Below are 18,507 nucleotides of genomic sequence, written 5' to 3'. Positions count from 1 at the left end.
AAAAAAGAAAAAGATAGTTAAAACACAAATTATTAGTGAAAACTAGAAACAAATTAACATATTTAGTCAGTGTGAATAATTTTGACCAGTGATTAATATATAAGGTTATACTTTATCTTTCTTCCCACAGGTGAAATTTGCTAAGTGAAGACATGATAAAGCATATAAATGCAGGCTTATTACAAATAGTTCTAAGACGGTTCCCAGCTCCTAAGGAATATGGCCATCGAGGCTCCCATGTAGGAGACATAAACATTTGTGAAGACAAGTATGTGAAGAGAGAGAAAGAGTGAGAGAGAGAGAGAGAGAGAGAGAAAGAGGGAGAGTAGAAAAATATAGAAAGAGAAAACAAAATATCTGGCTACATAGGGAAGAGCCTCTGGGAGAGGGCAAGCACATTCTACTAGACTGGAAAGTTAAGGGTATAGGTGAGGAATGCCAATCATGCCATTGAGAAGGTAGGGACTGAGGGATGCTGGGAGAATCCACTTCTGTCAAAAAGGCACGTCAGCTGCTTGTCTCAGGTGTGAAGCACAAAATATGATAAGTAAAACATCCATTAGGTTTAATAGCTTTAGACAGCAGAGAAGACATAAACAACTAAGTAATCTCACCAAGCTATATATTAAAAATTTCCTGCCTGTAAACTCCTTCCCCATTCTCAGCTATTTCTCTCCTGCAAAGTATTCAAAGAATGACATTATCTTATTGAGCAGAATATATCTCATTTAAGGGGATAGGTCTTTTCAACAATGTCATTCCAGACCAGATTAGAATTTCATGGAATCCATTGATTTACTAGATGATCACTTAAGGGAGATATAGGAATGTTTTTTCAGAATATCCTTATTCCAGCCAAGCAGAGAGGTTACAGCGATAACAGAGTGGAGACTGAGGAGATTTAAAACCCAATTTGAGACCACGAAGTGGTGGCCTGCATGGCATTCTGACTAACACTTACACGTATCTGCGAAGAGAAGGAAAGCATTGAAGAACTGGAGAATAGACACACCATAGCTGTGTAGATACAGAGAATACAGGAGGAGGCAGCTTGTCCTCAGGTACAGCCCAAAAATTAATTGCACTCTGGGACTTTCTTTAACATCCAAATCTCCTTCCTTTATAGTTCCTCTATGCTCCACAGGAATCTGTAAATGCCTGAATTCTCCAGCCTTCTATTGACAACTGTTTTAACCTCAGGCTCCCCTGACAACAACCTGCACAGCATCTGGAGTCTTCACCACTCAGGGCTCCTAACTCAATGTTTGCATGCATCAGGGGAACAGAATACAATCCACTTCAGAAAAGTTGGTCTTCATGCCTTCAAGTTCATTTTCTCTCTTTGCACTAGGCATAATTTCCAGAAAGAATATACCCGACATATGTCTTGGTGGGCTCCCATTGATACCTATTTACCACCTGTGAGATTAACTCAGTCTGGTGGGTTTGGTTCAGTGGTCAGGCACTTTTAAAACACTTGTATTGTCAGTTGCTCTCCTGGCCATTTTTTGGATACTTCCATATTTTTGTGAAGATATTGGCTCAGAAACTTCTTTAAGCACCAAGCCTAAGTTACTTTCTTATGTTCTCAATCTTCTCATCCTTCTGGGTCATCAGGGCTGAGTTAAAGATGTAGTTAGGATCAACCTTTCACATCTAAATGCTATTCATCACACTTTCATGGGGCTAAACATGTGGCTCAGCGCCTACGAGAACTGCCTGCACATTTTCATTTTCAAAGAAATTTTATCATTGAAATTGCCATGAATTCATCAATTATTACATAACAATATGTTTATAATGTGAAAAAAGACAATGTTTTATCGATGTAATATCTCAACTAATCTTATTGGAGCATCAGGGAAACAGAGCTGTAGGAAAGGATTTTGGTGTCCAAAGCTGGAAACCAGACCTCAATGCTCATATTGAGATGACGAAATGATATGTGAAAAAGTTGTCTCCCACTCTTTACATATATGACATGGATTAAAACCACATAATCCTGTCACATGCACACACCAGAAGTGTTTCTTTTTAAGTAAAATCCTTGCTGTTACATTATCTAGAATATTTATACTATATATTTCGTATAGAATGCAATATTTCAAGATGAAATGAAAAATGGATGATTTGGAGGAACATACAGAATCAGAACGTCCAATCATATATACATGTTCATATCACATGAAGCTATGCAGTGAGTTGCAGTTGATTCCTGATTAAACCACTTCATTACACCTCTATGAAACATGAAAACAAAGCCTTGAGTTACCATATGAAACACATTCCTAGGGCTTCTCTTCAGTATCATTCATTCATAAACATGAAGCCTATAGAAATGTACAAAGGATTCATTATACTAAAAACATTCACAAGGTTTTCTCTCCAATATGATTTCTTTCAAGGCTTTGAAAAAATGTGACAAGGGTTTGCTGGTTATATTCATAGGGTTTCACTCCAGTATGAAATCTTTCATCCATTTGGAGATCACAGCAATGTGCAAAGGCCTTACAACATTGAGTATGTTCATTGGGTTTCACTCCAGTATGGAATCTTTCATGCCTTTGGAGATCACTGCAATGTGTGAAGGCTTTACCACCATGATTAGGTTCTCCAGTATATGTTCTTTTATTAATTTGGAGTTTTCCGTATCGTGAAAAGGCTTTCCCCCACAGATTACATTTTTATGGATTTCCCTCCAGTATGTGTTCTTTTATGCACATTGAGACAACTGGGTTGTGAAAAGCATTTAACATAATGATTACATTCATAAGGTTTCTTTGCAATGTGAATTTTTTCATGTCTCTGAAAACCACTACTACACACAATGGCTTTACCATTTTGATTACATTCATAAGATATCTCTCCATTATGTGTTCCTTTATGCCTTTGAAGACTATTGGTTTTGAAAAGGCTTTCCCCACATTGATTATATTCCTAAGGTTTGTCTCCAGTATGTGTCCTTTTGTGCACTTGGAAATTACTGGACTGTGCAAAGGCTTTACCACAGTGATTACATTCATAGGGTTTCTCTCCAGTATGTGTTCTTTTATGCACTTGGAGTGTAAAGAGGTGTGAAAAAGCTTTACCACATTGAGTACATTCATAAGGTTTCTCTCCAGTATGTGTCCTTTTATGCACTTGGAGAATAGTGGAGCTTGCAAAGGCTTTACCACAGTGATTACATTCGTAGGTTTTCTCCCCAGTATGTGTCCTTTTGTGCGCTTGGAGAGCATTGGACTGTGTAAAGGCTTTACCACACTGATTACATTCATAGGGTTTCTCTCCAGTATGAATTCTTTCATGTTTCTGGAGACCACTACAACAAGCAAAGGCTTTACCACACTGATTACATTTATAGGGTTTCTCTCCAGTATGTGTTCTTTTATGAATCTGGAGACTAATCAATTGTGAAAATGTTTTCCCACACTGATAACATTCATAGGGCTTCTCTCCAGTATGTGTTCTTTTATGCTTTTCGAGATTTCCGAGTAGTGAAAAGGCTTTCCCACACTGATTACATTTGTAGGGCTTCTCTCCAGTATGTGTTCTTTTATGCATTTCGAGATTTCCATGCTGTGAAAAGGCTTTCCCACACTGATTACATTCATAGGGTTTTTCTCCAGTATGTGTTCTTTTGTGCATTAGGATACCACTGGTTTGGGAAAAGGCTTTACCATACTGCTTACATTCATGCTTCTCAAAAATAGGTCTTCTTTCATTCCTGTAAAGATAATTGGGTATCTGTAAGATTTACCATAGTCATTACACTGATGAATCTATTTGTTGGTGTAAATTAAGTTTGCAATTTCGTCTAATTGTAAAATGAAGTTGCATCTTAACGTTTTATCACTTTGTTTACATTCATAGCTACTCCCTTGACTGTGAGTGTTTTGTACTTTCCAAGATACCTTTGGTGGTAAGGAACTTTATTACATGGCTCACTTATAGGTTCATTTTTATGTAAGTGCGTATTCACATATTTAAAAAAGAACTAGGAGTCAGCTTTACCACAGTGACTGAATTCATAAACTTTCCTGTTGTTGGAGTCATACTACATTTGTAAATGAACCATCATAGACACAACAGTTTTCATAGGGCCAGAAATTATACAGATTTTCTGTAGTGAGAGGTTTTTTGGCTGTATTCCCAATGAGTTTAGAAAACTAATTAAGTATATTAGTATAATTTATTAGGAGTCCCCTGCTTTGCCTAGATTTTCTGAATGTGATACAAGTTTATGATTTTTTTATTAATACTGAATGAATGAACACATGAGCAAATATAAACTTATAGTGTTGTCACCATCATGCTTTCTGTTGTATACATGTATAGGATAGTTTAGGATGCAATAGGATAGTTTAGAAGCACATGATGATGTGCTTTTGGAAAAAGCCTACTCAGGAAAAGCAGGTTTTGCTGGAACCTTCCCAAAAGTATCTCAACAAAGATGTAATGATGGAGATGTACAAGAACATCATAGCTATGGAGGACATGATGAATATCCTTTAACAATTAAATGATCATTTCATTATGAATAATTATTAATAAGTTCAATGAAAACTTGCAGCACATTCAAAAAATCTACTCAAGTAAGGACTACGACGTCTTCTAATTGTTCTGGGAGAATAGGTATGTTTCTTCATTCCGCATCCTTACTCTCACATGACTTGTATGAATTATGACAAAGGATACACCTATTAAAAGAGCAATAATAAATGAAAGATTCCAAATTCACAGAGTTTGACTCTTTGTTCTCCAAAGACATGTGCTATAGGGATTGTGGTACCTCCACAACAATATTCTTGACTCTCATACATTCTGTCTAACTTAGCTTAGCAACTTCAAGGATTTGAGTAACATCACCTTTGCTATGGAATATTTTCTCACAAGGAGGTTTTGCACATAAAATTATCACCTATTCAATGAATTTGCCTTTTGCAGTATGAACAGTAGGATACTCAACAGATAGGAATTTCTACAGAGTATCTAAAATGTGGATGTAAGTAATAATTTATCATTTATATAGAGGAATTTAAATTTAGAACATGGATGCTGTGGTAAAAAGATCCCATCCAAAGTCGTTCGATGTCTATGTGGTCTTGCTGGAATATAAATACACCTTTAATCCAGGAGACAGAGGCCAGCAGATCTGACTTCAATGCCAGCCTGGTATACACCAATGTCTAGTAAAGTAATGCTATGGTTCAGGCATGGTGGTACATGCCTGTAATCTCAAACAAAGGATGTAAAATATTGCTAGAATGAAGCACCCATATTTGAAAGGGATGTCTAGTTAAGTGGCACAAAAGGGGACAATATCTGAAAAATAACTGATAGAATAGAAAAGATGTATCTCTCATGAGAAGAGAGAGGACAGGAAGCTCATTAAGGGGCACTGCATGAATAGAGTATGCAGGTTTACTGGCACAGTTATACAAAGACAGTTTGCAGGGAAAGAATTAAGGTTAACATCAAATGATCCAGAAAATTTGAAAGACTCTGATGATTAGAAAAAAATGCTTGAGTTATATGAAGCCAAACAATGCAATTCAGAGGGTGGGAGAAAAGCCAGATGTAATAACTTAGCTAGGAGAGTTGTTGGGCCAGAACTCAAAAGAACAAGATAGGGTGTGCATATGAAACAGTAATGCACACACGCTGAAAATGTTCTACACCTAAGATAGATCATATGGAACTTAGAAGCTGCCCTGCTCAGGCCGAGAATAGCAGACAAAGGAGCAGTAATCCTTAGAGACAGGAATTAAGAGAGGTGACTTATTATACAGTAATATCTGTTTCACAAGGGTTTCACCATCTTCTGTTGTTTCAAAATGCCTTGCGAACATAAATAATATACCTGACAGTGAGGAACATGGGATTGTGAGAATTTAATATTCCTTAATACTCTTAGAGTGGTGTTTGTTTTCACACTGTCGCTTTTCTTTAAAACCTCTGGGACACATTATTATTTTTTACAGGGGCTGGGGATATGACCTGGAGGTTAATAGCACTAGTGGTTCCTCCAGAGGTCCTGAGTTCAATTCCCAGCAACCACAAGGTGGCTCACAACCATCTAAAATGAGATCTTATGTCCTCTTCTGGTGTGCAGGTAGAATAACATATAAATAATGAATAAATAAATCATCTTTGAAAATTATTTTCACAAGAATATTTATATCAGCTTTCATGAAATAATTACCTTCCATATCTTCTAGAAGGTTGATAATGTTCTTCCATATTATGGTCTTCCCAATTGTAGCCTAAAATATGTACCAGAAAGGGTATAATATATTATTGAAAAATACCTAAATTTTCTGTTACTATGTTCAGTAAATCTCAGAAACATGCCTGATTTTTAACCTCAATCATCCCAATTCCAATTAAAATTATATAAGAGTATCAATAAAAACAAACAAAAGTAACAACAGATGTCCCCTTTATCTTAATAGTGAAAAAAAATTTACTGTCTTACCTATAGCTGTAAGGTGCTTGTAGGTCTCTATCATCACATCTTTGTAGAGACTCTTCTGGTAAGGATCCAACAGAGCCCACTCTTCCTGAGTGAAGTTTATATCCACATCAGCATAGGTAATTGAATTCTAAATGATCCCATACATGAGGATAGCAGAAAGAACAATGGTGACAACAGTGTAAATGCATACTTCATTGACAATATGTTCATACAATTCTGGTGCTTCCCTGACATCTCCTGACACAGAAGTTTCAATGTACTCACCACTCATTTTAGAAGGAAACTAAATGAGGAGGTTCACCTCATTTCTGCAACCTTTGAATAGAATATAGCCTTCCAAGAGAAATGTCAATTAACAGACATAAAGTAAGCAAGTCAAGGATGCTGATGAACAGAACAGACCGCAGATCACAGAAATTGTATGCACAATTACTAACTACAAAAATTAGGAGCAAGCAGGATGTACTGGTTCAAAACTTTAATTCCCGCACTCAGGAGGGAGAGGTATGTGTATCTCATTGAGTCAGAGGCCAGCCCAGCCTCTGAAACTAGTTTCATGACATGCAGAGGTACATTTAAGACCTGAATCCACCACAATCATTCAAATAAGAAAGATATAATGAACTCCATGGTATTTCTGAAGTTCCTACAAAGAATTATATATTCACAACATTTCTGTATCTATCTTAGAGAAACATGAACTGTCCCAGTTTAAACTCTAATATGAATGAGAGTTTACTAAAATGGAATCCGTGTTCAAACAGGCACAAATGGACAGATGAAAACATTAGTACTGGAATAGCTGGTCATAAATGAGCAACATAAGACGATTGAAGTGGATCATCAATGAAAAGCTCTTGTTTGTCTGGATATAACTGGGCTCAATTGCCAGAGCTTACATTCAGGCTCACAACTACCCATTACCCCAAATTCTGAAGTTCTGAGGCCATTGGCTGACTATTGTGAGGACCAGGTACACAAGAGGTGCATGGTCACACATACAGGAAAAATACTACTCGTATTACCTCATTTAAAAACTCAAAACAAACACAAGAGGTAGGAAGAATGTTACAGACTTGCAATTCAATGACACAGAAGTCTCAGGAAGTATTAATGTCATGAGTACATGACATCCCGAGACAAAGAATATACTCTCTGGCAAATATTAAAATATAAGGGTGGATTTGGATCAGCACAATAGCATATGCTTGCATGGAGTCTAAGGTGGTATACTGGGGATCTTCCCCAATATCTTTGTTAATTGAAACCCAATTCTCAGGATCTTCCCTAGTGCTCTAACTAAACACATGTGGCTCCTTCCTCTCCATAACATCCAGCAAACAGAACACCATGAATACAGTAGTCAAGCAAGCCATTAAAATAGCAACACTCATCCCACACTTTCTGAAACTTCAGAGTGCTAACAGAACCCCAAGAACAAAACTCCCACACATCAAATCAGCACTTGGCCTATAATTGCCCCAAACCCAGATGCCTAGACACCAGTTTACGGATAGATTCAAGAACAGTCAGGTAATATGTCACCACCTGAGCTCAGCTATATTACCACAGCAGGAACTAAGTATCTGAAATTGACAAAACTTTTTACAGAAACATAAAAAAATACATCTTTTCATCATTTCATGAAACATCCATAGCTTTGCGCAGTGGCAGTATCATAGCCAATGATGTTTATCCGAGGCGCAATTATTGCTAATTGAAATATCCTTTATAATTGACCACATACTCAAACAGAATATAAGTTTTTAGAGCACATTGAAGTAACATCCTGTATCCTATCAGACCACCCTGGCTTAAGGCTGGATATATATAGCATCAGAAAGAACACAAAGCTTACAAACTCATGGAAAGTGAATAACCTTTAAATAAGTGAAAAAAAAAAGGTTTCAAACAGAAATAAAACATTTGAAAAGCATAAAATTCATAGAAAATAAATACATATCACATGCAAACTCATGGAAAATAATGAGGAATGAAAAGTGATACTAAGAGGAAACTTCATAGCACAAAGTGCCTACATAAAGATACTGGAGAACATTCATACCATCCATGTAACAGCAGACCTGAAATGTCTAGAAGAAAAATATATAAGCACACAAAAGGAGTAGAGATCAAGAAATTATCAAATTGAGAGCAGAAATTAAAAAAAATTATATAAAGAGATGATAAAGAATCCAAAAAATAAAGGTTTGGGTTTGGGAGAAAATAAAACAGATGGACACACTCTAATCAAAACTAACTAAAAGAGAGAGAAGATATTAAATTATAAAATCAGAAACTGTGTTAAGAATTTTTGTTTCTTTAAAATCCCACTCATGTTATGTGAATGTGTTTTTCTTTTAACCCCAGGTGTGGAGCACAAGGCTGCTTCAGTTTGTTCACAGCTGTTAGTTATGATTGTCTCGTGCTCTAGCAGGCCTGTGGTTTTGTCATCTGCACATAGTTATTTCTGAGTCTTCTGGAGAAAGTTCACATGACAGAGCCATGAAAGGGACCAGGTTTTTGAAGAAGGAAGAAGCTGCTGCTCTTCCTGATGCTGTTCACCCACCGTGCTACTCCATTTATCACTGCTGGTTTGTTGGACTGCTGGATATCCTGGTGACTAACAGGTATTGCCCCAAAGAACCTGGCCACCCTAAACCTCACAGAGTAGCTTTAAGGGACTTATAACTCTTTCCCTTCTAGCTTTTGTTCTCTTTTACCTAGTCAGGGTGTTGGAAGGAATAAATTTTCGAAGGGAGGTAGACATTAAGAAATGGACAAAGAAAAGAGATTTAAGAAAACAGGTCCATTTGCTGTTTGAGTGGACTTCTAGAATCCAGATGACAGAGACTGGTAATGCACTAAAGAAGTCAATTGCCGTAACTCATTTTGTGTTCTCTTTCAATAGCTTAAATTGTGGCATTCCGGCTCATTTCATTCCAAAGAAAAATGTTTGCTTCTTAAAAAACAAAAACAAAAACAAAAAATACTAAACAACCTGTGACCCGTCCCTTCAAGGCATCTGTTCCCATGCTTCATCCTTTAGGTCACCTGTGCCTGTGTCCTTACATCAAAGCACCCACTACTGTGTGGCTACATCTGAAAGCCAACACCCATTTGTGTTCTCCTGGACATAATTTTTCAGACAAAGATTACTTCAGCCTAGAATGATGAACTTCTGGTAGTATCTCCATACGTGTCTTCAAGATATACTAATAGCAATAGTAATAAAAACTACCTGGGGCTGGCATAGAAATAAGCTGAGTGATCAATGGAAACAAATAAAAGACACAGATAAATAAATAAATACAATGGAAAAGACAGTATCTTCAACAAATAGTGTTGCTCCAAATACATGTCCACATGGAGAAAAATGCAAACAGATCCATATTTCTCACCCTGCAGAAAACTCAAATCCAAGTAGAACAAAAACTTAAACATAAAGCCAGATTCCCAAAATGTGCAAGAGGAGAAAGTGGGTAACACTCTTGAACTCATTGGTCCAGGAGAGACAACTTCCTGAACAGAATATCTGCAATGCAGGCGATAAGATCTACAATTAATAAATGGAACATCTTGAATCTCAAAAGCTTTGTAAAGCAATGGACACTATCAAGATGAGAAGATGACTATCTACAGGTTGAGAAAAGGTCTTCACCACCCTACATCTGAAAAAGGGCTAATATCCAGAATTATGCTAAAGATATCAAGAAATTAAGCACCAACAGACCAAATAATACAATTATTAATAGGATACAGGGATGGAGAATTCTCAACAGTGCCTAAACACTTAAAAAGGTGCTCAACATCCTCACTCATCAGGGAAATGCAAATAAAAACTGTCTGTGAGACTCCATCTTACACTTGTCACAATGACTATGGCCAAAACCTCAAGTAGCAACACATGCTTGCAAGGATGTGCAGAAAGGGGAACACTCCTCCATTGCTGGAGGGGGAGCAAATTTATATAACCACTTTGGAAATCAATCTGGCAATTTCTCAGGAAACTGGGAAAAGTCACACCTAAAGATCCAGCTATACCACTCCTGGGCACACACCTGAAAGTTGCTCCACCATTCAACAAGGACATTCCGTCAAAAATGCTCATAGCAGCATTATTTCTACTAACCAGAAACTGGAAACAATCTCTATGCCTCTCAACCGAAGAATGGGTAAAGAAACTGATATTTACACAATAGAATACTACCCAGCCATTAAACACAAGGAAATCATGAAATTTGCAGGCAAATGTATGCAACTAGAAAAGATCTTCCTTGGTGACATACACAGACCTCAAAAGACAGTACTAAGCCTCAAGGACAAATATGAGAGGAGAATAATGAAAATACCTTTTACAGGACAGAGCTGTAGAATCTCCTCCTCCCCAGGGAATCCACACTCAGAAAGGCTGACAGGACAAGGGAGTCTGTCCAGGGCACCACATACATACTGGCTCACAGTCCATCCCACTTCTAACACATCGGACTCTCCTAGCTCAGCAGACCAGCTTTTCTGGGACTGTCAACAATGAAGCCCATGGTCTCCATGGCATAGCTAGCTTATTTTCCAGGATATTGATCACTATATAAGCACCAGAGAAGAATCTTGGAAAGACTCTGCAAGGTACTTTGTACTGTTCCTCCTTCCAGGATGTGAACTTTCCCCAGAGTCCATCATAATATGCTTACACCAAGCATTTGGTCCTCAGGACTCTGGCAGATCCTCTACTGGAGGATGAGAGATCAGGTGTCTCAGACAGCACAAACCATCTCAGCTCTGCCCTTCCATTCTAGGGGCAGACAGAGCCTTAGCCTAGTAAATTAGTAGTTTAATAAATGTTTCCTCTCTCCCAGGGTACATGTTTATTTTACAAGTCACAGGGTCCTGCATGTATACATTTCATTACCCTCTCACTGTCCAATGCAGCCATCTCTACCTCACAGCTGAGAATTTTTGCAGCAACCCTCAGTCAAATGCAAACAGTAACAACAACTAAAGCATAAGGGAGCTTTGCATTTGAAAGAAAGAAGTGGCAAATGGGAGGTGAATGAAAAAATAAAAATTAAGTGACATGACTCTTCCTAGGTATGGTGGGGAGAAAGTTTATTATACATAGAAAGACACACCCACAGGCTGGAACATTTGGGAGAGCCCAAGGTAACCATACCTGTGAGCCATGTGAGGACAGGGAGGAGAGGAGAGGGGCACGCCAAACCATGAGACTATGAAAGTAAATATTAGATGAAATAGAGCAGGTAACCGAATTGGATAAATAACAGAAAGAAGGGCAGCTGAGTTAAGGGCCTGAGCCTTGGGCTAGAGGGTAGTGTATGCCAGCCATAGCCTATAAACAGGTAGGGACTCGGAGATGCTGGGCAAACCTGGTAGCTAATTCTGCTCTGAACTGTTAAATAGGCACCTCAGCCATTTGTCCCAGGATTTGAGTCTTAACAGTGCCCAGGTCGCCACATCCAGTCTGCGCACAGTCCATCCCACTTCTAACACGTGGGACTCAGAGTGCTCAGCATTCCTAAGGCCAGGACAAAGGACCTCACAAGCAGCTGATGGATGCCGGTTTCCATCCAGCCTGGGAAGGACAAACCACACCAGCTCCGGCTCTTCAGCCTCCTACTCCACCACCATGTTGGGGGGCGGCAGCCACACACTCACCATGTCGCCTCTTTGGAAGTCGCCTGAAACCCCTCACAGGACCCAGCAGCTGAGAAGAGAACACTGGATGCCAAATACTCTGCAGAGCTCAGCTTCCAAAGCGAACCTGCAACAAACCACCAGGAAAAACCCTCCCCTTCCTCTGATTACAGGCCTCGCCTGGAAGTCCTGATTGGTCTAGAGCGACATGAGCACCTCCCCTAGGCTCACAGTATACTGAAGAGACAAAGCATAGTGCTTCCTGGCCCAGGAGGCATGAATGCATGTTTGCTAATTACAAAGAGCAAGTAGGGCCTGGTTTAGGGAGGAAGCTATGCTCAGGGCAGGGACCTTGGATCCATGACTTGAACTTTGGGTCCATATGTGGAGAATCAGGGCCACACCATTTCCAGATCTGCAGAGATTTCTTTGTCAGTAGACTTGTGCCTGTTGTCTGCTAGCCTACCCTTCTGTCTTCCAGCACTCAGTAGGGACTTCCCCTCCTCCTGGAATCAAGTGGATTAACTTGAACACCCTGTTATTCAACTTGCAGTGGAGTGAACCATCTGTCCACAGGAGGAAGGCTGCCAAAAATGCTGACAATTAAAGAGAGATTTTAGGAAACCAAATGAAATTGTTGTTGTGTGAATTCACAAATTCACAGTGGGGTCAGTGAAACTGCAGCTACTTTTCACCTGGTCAGTATCAGACAACCCTGGGAGAAAAGCAAAAACAAACAAACAAACAAAAAACCAAAACAACAACAACAACAACAACAAAACCCAGGTGATATATAATTTAGAAGAGGCATGTCTTCCTCTTGAGAAGGTTAGTTCTTTATTCTGATTCTTGAATGCCTGCGATCTAGAACACACAAATGGCTAATCAGGACATTTATTGATCATCTGTAACTGACTACCTCACTTCATATTGTTAATGTCAACTACTGTCAAAGCATGAAAGCTTCCTCCCTCTTCTTGCCCATCCTTTTCAGTGCTGTGACTACAAAAGCTGCAATAGTGGTCAGTCATCTCACTTCTTGCACAGTTCCTTCTTCATTTCTAAGGCCCCAATAAAGGCCACAGAGGTTGGAGGACTCTCATTCACTGGCCTACTTTTTCTTCTCATTGGTATTGACCATCTCAGTTAGGCCCAGCCTGGAAGGAGTTTCAGGACTGTCTTCTCACCACTACGAAGCAGACACAGGTCTCGGTACTCAAGGCAATTTGCAATTACATAGCATGAGACAAGCCTGGGCTATAGGAGGCAATGTTCTATATGGAAGTAAATAATACAGAGCACTTGAGAAAATAAAAAAATAACATTATAAGTACTAAGAAACACTAGGGACAAAATAATAATAAGAGATTAGAGCTATGATGCATTTAAAGAAAATGCAATTTAAAGAGAGAAACCAAGAGTTGCCTTTTTGAAAAGACAAATAAAGCTGAAAAATGCATAGCTATAGTGACCTTGAGAAGTTCAGACCATTCCCTGGTAGATAGAATGTTGTTAATAAGACATCTCTAAGACATGTGTATGTGTCTATGTAAACATACATATAGTTTGTAAAAAGTTATGACACATGGGCCGCCAATGCTCCCCACAGAGGACATAGACTACTATGTAATGAAAGCACCAGTGCCATGCATGGAAAACATTCTCTTTCACATGAACAGTGTCCAACGCATGTGAAAAACCCTTAGGTTGCTGCTGTTACCTTTGGTTCTATTCCAGAGTTTGAAGGCAAGCCCCCATTTTTGAAGCCAACATGAACTTCAGAAACAGGCCTTGGAGAATTCAAGTTGGATTTGACCTGAAAGCCTCCTGCATGAAGACTAGCTTTCATAGCACTGGATGTTTTTATGTGGGCTTATAATGTATGCAAGCAACCAACAGTGTTACACAGCTGTACCTATAAACTACAGCAGTGATTACCATGGCAAGATATCCCTATGGTTTCCATAGCGGCACTCATATCTTGATGGTAACTAACACCTCTTCAATTGAACTGAAGGCCCAAGAAAGAAAATGGAAGACATGTCTGGTATAAGAAACCTAGCCATGTACTCCAGGAGAGTGAAGTCATGGATCTTAGAAAAAGAACCTACAGCATTCAACTTAATAAACCACAGCTATTGACCTAATTCTAATTTATACACTTCTATCTACTTATCTGTATCCATTGCCTTCCTCATAGAAAATCATTGAAACATGAAAATTAGTTGAAATGCCATAACAACATATTGCACAATAACCAGGCTCTGTCTCTCTCTCTCTATATATATATATGCATATATAGATGAGCATAAATATATCATTATTTATAAATATTTCATATGTAACTTTAAGATGTAAAATTCTATACCATGGAAGACATAAAAATCAACTCTAATGTTAGGATCAAGAACCATGAATATTATGACAATGTTTTAAATAGATTGTCATTAAAGTAGAATTCAATGCAATATAATTAGATTAATGGTGAATATTAAGTGTATGTGTAAAAACCAATCTGTAATACCAGGCAAAACTACTTAAAAAGTATTCATCACTTGGTGAACAAACTAGCTGTTTAACAGTGTATGAACTGAGTAAAATGATAATTATTCCCTGCATTGTATATGAAAATATAAAAAGAGTTATGTGAAGCTCACAGGTTTCTTACCAATGTTTTCGGTAGGGATAAGGTTATTGTGTAATTAAAATGCCTATTTCACTATCCTCTTTTGTGGTTGGAAGCCTTGTTCTGAGAATCTCCTGTCTTATTGTAGTATAAACTTTGCTCCCCAGTGATCCACTGATACATCAATAAAGCAGCTATAACCAGATGCTGAGCAGGATAGAGAATAGGGCTGGATTGCATACCATCAACCAGGGAATCTATACAGAAACCTTGATCTTCAAAAACAACAAAATTAAAATGTAAAAACCTCAGGATACCAAAATAGCTTAGCAATGAATAGCAATTTCTTTCACTCTTTCTTGTGATTTAGAGATAGACTGGATAAGGATGAAGCCCACGTGAGCATGAAAAGGAAACAGAATGATCAGTTTCAATCACAACACAGATAGAAACAAAAGGAAATGGTTTGAGATCATAGACACTCAAATCCAATCCCCAGTAAGGAATCTAGACAGGTTCGTCCTACGAAACCTTTTATAACTTCCTCCAAAGAAGCACACAAAGAAGAAATAAATGTTCAATGATATTCTCCTACTTGATTCTGTGAAACCATTCCACTCTCTGTTACTGAAGACCCAATTCTCATGGTTGCCCCTAGCACTCCAAAAGAACAGCAGTGGCGGCTCCCCTTTCCTGTGTCCAAGTCTCCTGTGGATTACAGACTCCCATTCTCTGTCCTGCTTCTGGGATCCCACTCCCAAGTCCTCAGCTCAACCATAGGCCATGCTTGGATAGAGAGCAAGGCACTATACCAGGGATCTTCTCCACTATCTTTTTTAGAGCACACTCAATTCTCAGGATCCTCCCTAGTGTTCCAACAGAACACATATGACAACGTCCACTGCATACCATCCCAGCAAGCCTAACACCAGGAACACACTAGCCAAGCAGGTCATTAAAAAAGTAACACTCCGCAAACACACTTTCTGAAACTTGAGAGCACTAACAGAGCCCCAAGAACAAAACTCCCACACAACAAAGAGCACTTGTACCTATAAAAAATAAAATAGAAAGAGAAGATAAAAAACGATGAAACAAAGGGTTGGTTCTTTGCAAAAAACAAACAAGATAGATAAACCCTTACCTACACTAAATAAAAGACAGAGAGGAAATATCCAAATAATAGAATCAGCAATTGTATTAAAATTTTTGTTTCTTTAAAATCCCACTCATGTTATGTGAATGTGTTTTTCTTTAACCCCAGGTGTGGAAAATGAGGCTGCTTCAGTTCATCCGCAGCTGTTACTTATGATTGTCTCGTGCTCTAGCAGGTCTGCGGTATTGCCACCTGCACATAGTTTAGTTCTGAGTCTTCTGGAGAGGGTACACATGCAGAGCCATGAGAAGGCCCTGGTTCTTTGAAGAAGAAAGAAGCTGCTGCTCTTCCTGATGCTGTTCACCCACACTGCTACTGTGTTTGTCATTGCTGCTTTGTTGGGCTGCTGAATATCCTGGTGACTAAGAGGTATTGCCCCAAAGATCCTGACACCTCTAATCCACCAGAACCAGTTAAAGAGATCTATATTTCTTTCCCCTCTAGCATTCTCTCTCCTTTAGCTATTGGGGGTTTTGGAAGGAATAAGGGTATTAAGGGAGGTATAGGTTTAAGAATCCAAAAAAAGTGCTGAAGCGATGGCTCAGGTTAGGAGCACTGGCTGCTCTTCCAATAAACCCAAATCAAAGAGATTTAAACAAACAGTGCCATTTATTGTTTGCTGTTTCAGTGGGCTTCTGGAATCCACACAACTGAGACAGTTATTGCACTAAAGAACCCAATGACCCTAATCAGCATTAAGTAGCTGGAGATCTGCATTCCTTCTCTATACTAACGGTTTTCTCTCCTAACTAGGGGTAGTCGAAGGGAGGTATAGGTACTTACGAACCAAGAATGAAGTAGGTATTTGAAAAAGGAAAGTTTACAGTTTTGCTCTCAGTAATATGAAATATAATTCCTAGTTGAAAAAAAAAAAAAACTCATGTCACATTTTGTGTTCTTTCCATAGCTTGAACTGTGGCATTCCTGCTCATTTCATTCCAAAGTAATACTTTTGCTACCAAAAAAATAATCCCATGCCTCAACCTTCAGGTCACCTGTGCCTGTGCCCTTACATCGAAATACCCACTACTGTGAGGCTACATCTGAAAGCCAGAACCCATTTGGGTTCTCCTGGACATATTTCATCAGATGTAAGACTGTTCCAAAGTCTGGAGATGAACTACTGGAGGCATCTCCATACCTGACTTCAAGATATACTAGGAGTAATAGGAATAAAAACTGCATGATACTGGCATAGAAGTAGGCTGGGTGATCAATGGAAACAAATCAAAGACACAAAAATAAACCACACACCTATCCACAATTGCTTTTGGACAAAGGAGCCAAAACCATACAATGGAAAAACACAGTGTCTTCAACAAAGAGTGCTGCTCAGAATACATGTCCACATGAAAAAAAATGCAAAGAGATCCATATTTCTCACCCTGCACAAAACTCAGGACCAAGTGGATCAACAACTTAAACATAAAGCTAGATTCCCAAAATCTGCCAGAGGAGAAAGTGGGTAACACACTTGAACTTACTGGTCCAAGAGACAACTTCATGAACAGAACACCTGCTGTGCAGACTCTAAGATCTACAAGTAATAAATGGACCATCTTGAATCTCAAAAGCTTTTGTAAAGCAATGGGCACTATTATTACCAGGAGATGGCAATCTACAGATTGAGAAAAAGGTCTTCACCAATCCTCCATCTGACAAAGGGCTAATTTCCAGAATTATATTAAAGATCTAAAGAAATTAAACACCAACAAACCAAATAATCCTATTAATAATGGGACACAGGGATAGAGAACTCTCAGCAGAGAATTCGTGAATGGTGCATAAGCACTTAAAGAAATGCTTAACATCCTTACTCATCAGGGAACTGCAAATCAAAATTAACTTTGAGACTCCATCTAACACCTGTCAGAATAACTAAGATCAAAACCTGAAGTGACAACACACGCTGGCAAGGATGTACAGAAAGGTGAACACTCCTCCATTGCTGGTGGGGGAGCAAACTTGTACAACCACTTTGGAAATCATTCTGGCATTTTCTCAGAAACTGGGAAAAGACATAGGTAAAGACCCAGCTATACCACTCCAGGGGATACACATGAAAGATGCTCCACCATCCAACAAGGACATTTCCTCAACCACGGTCATAGCAACTTTATTTCTAGTAACCAGAAACTGGAAACAACCTATATGCCTCTCAACCGAAGAATGGGTAAAGAAACTGATAACATTTACACAATAGAACACTACCCAGCCATTAAAAACAAGGAAAAAATGAAATCTGCACGCAAATGGATGCAACAAGAAAAGGTCTTCCTGAGTGACATACACAGACCTGGAAAGACACACAGAAGACAGTGCTAAACCTCAAGGACAACTATAAGATGAGAAGGAAAGTCCCCTTTACAGGACAGAGCTGTAGAGTCTCCTCCTCACCAGGGAATCCACACTCAGAAAAGCTGACAGGGCAAGGGCCTCTGCCCAGGGCACCACATACATACTGGCTCACAATCCATCCCACTTCTAACACGTGGAACTCTCCTAGCTCAGCAGACCAGCTTTTCTGGGACTGGCAACAATGAACCCCATGGTCTCCATGGCATAGCTTGTGGTCCTGGATATTGATCACTATAGAAG

General features: G+C 38.9%; 1 pseudogene; it reads left to right on the top strand.

Moving 5' to 3' along the window:
* Positions 1–8,131: 8,131 nt before the first annotated feature.
* LOC132650737 (U4 spliceosomal RNA) lies at positions 8,132–8,258 on the top strand (annotated as a pseudogene).
* Positions 8,259–18,507: the final 10,249 nt, after the last annotated feature.

Source organism: Meriones unguiculatus, assembly GCF_030254825.1.
Source record: "Meriones unguiculatus strain TT.TT164.6M chromosome 13 unlocalized genomic scaffold, Bangor_MerUng_6.1 Chr13_unordered_Scaffold_28, whole genome shotgun sequence".
NCBI lineage: Eukaryota > Metazoa > Chordata > Mammalia > Rodentia > Muridae > Meriones > Meriones unguiculatus.
This window is presented reverse-complemented; position numbering and strand designations above follow the sequence as displayed.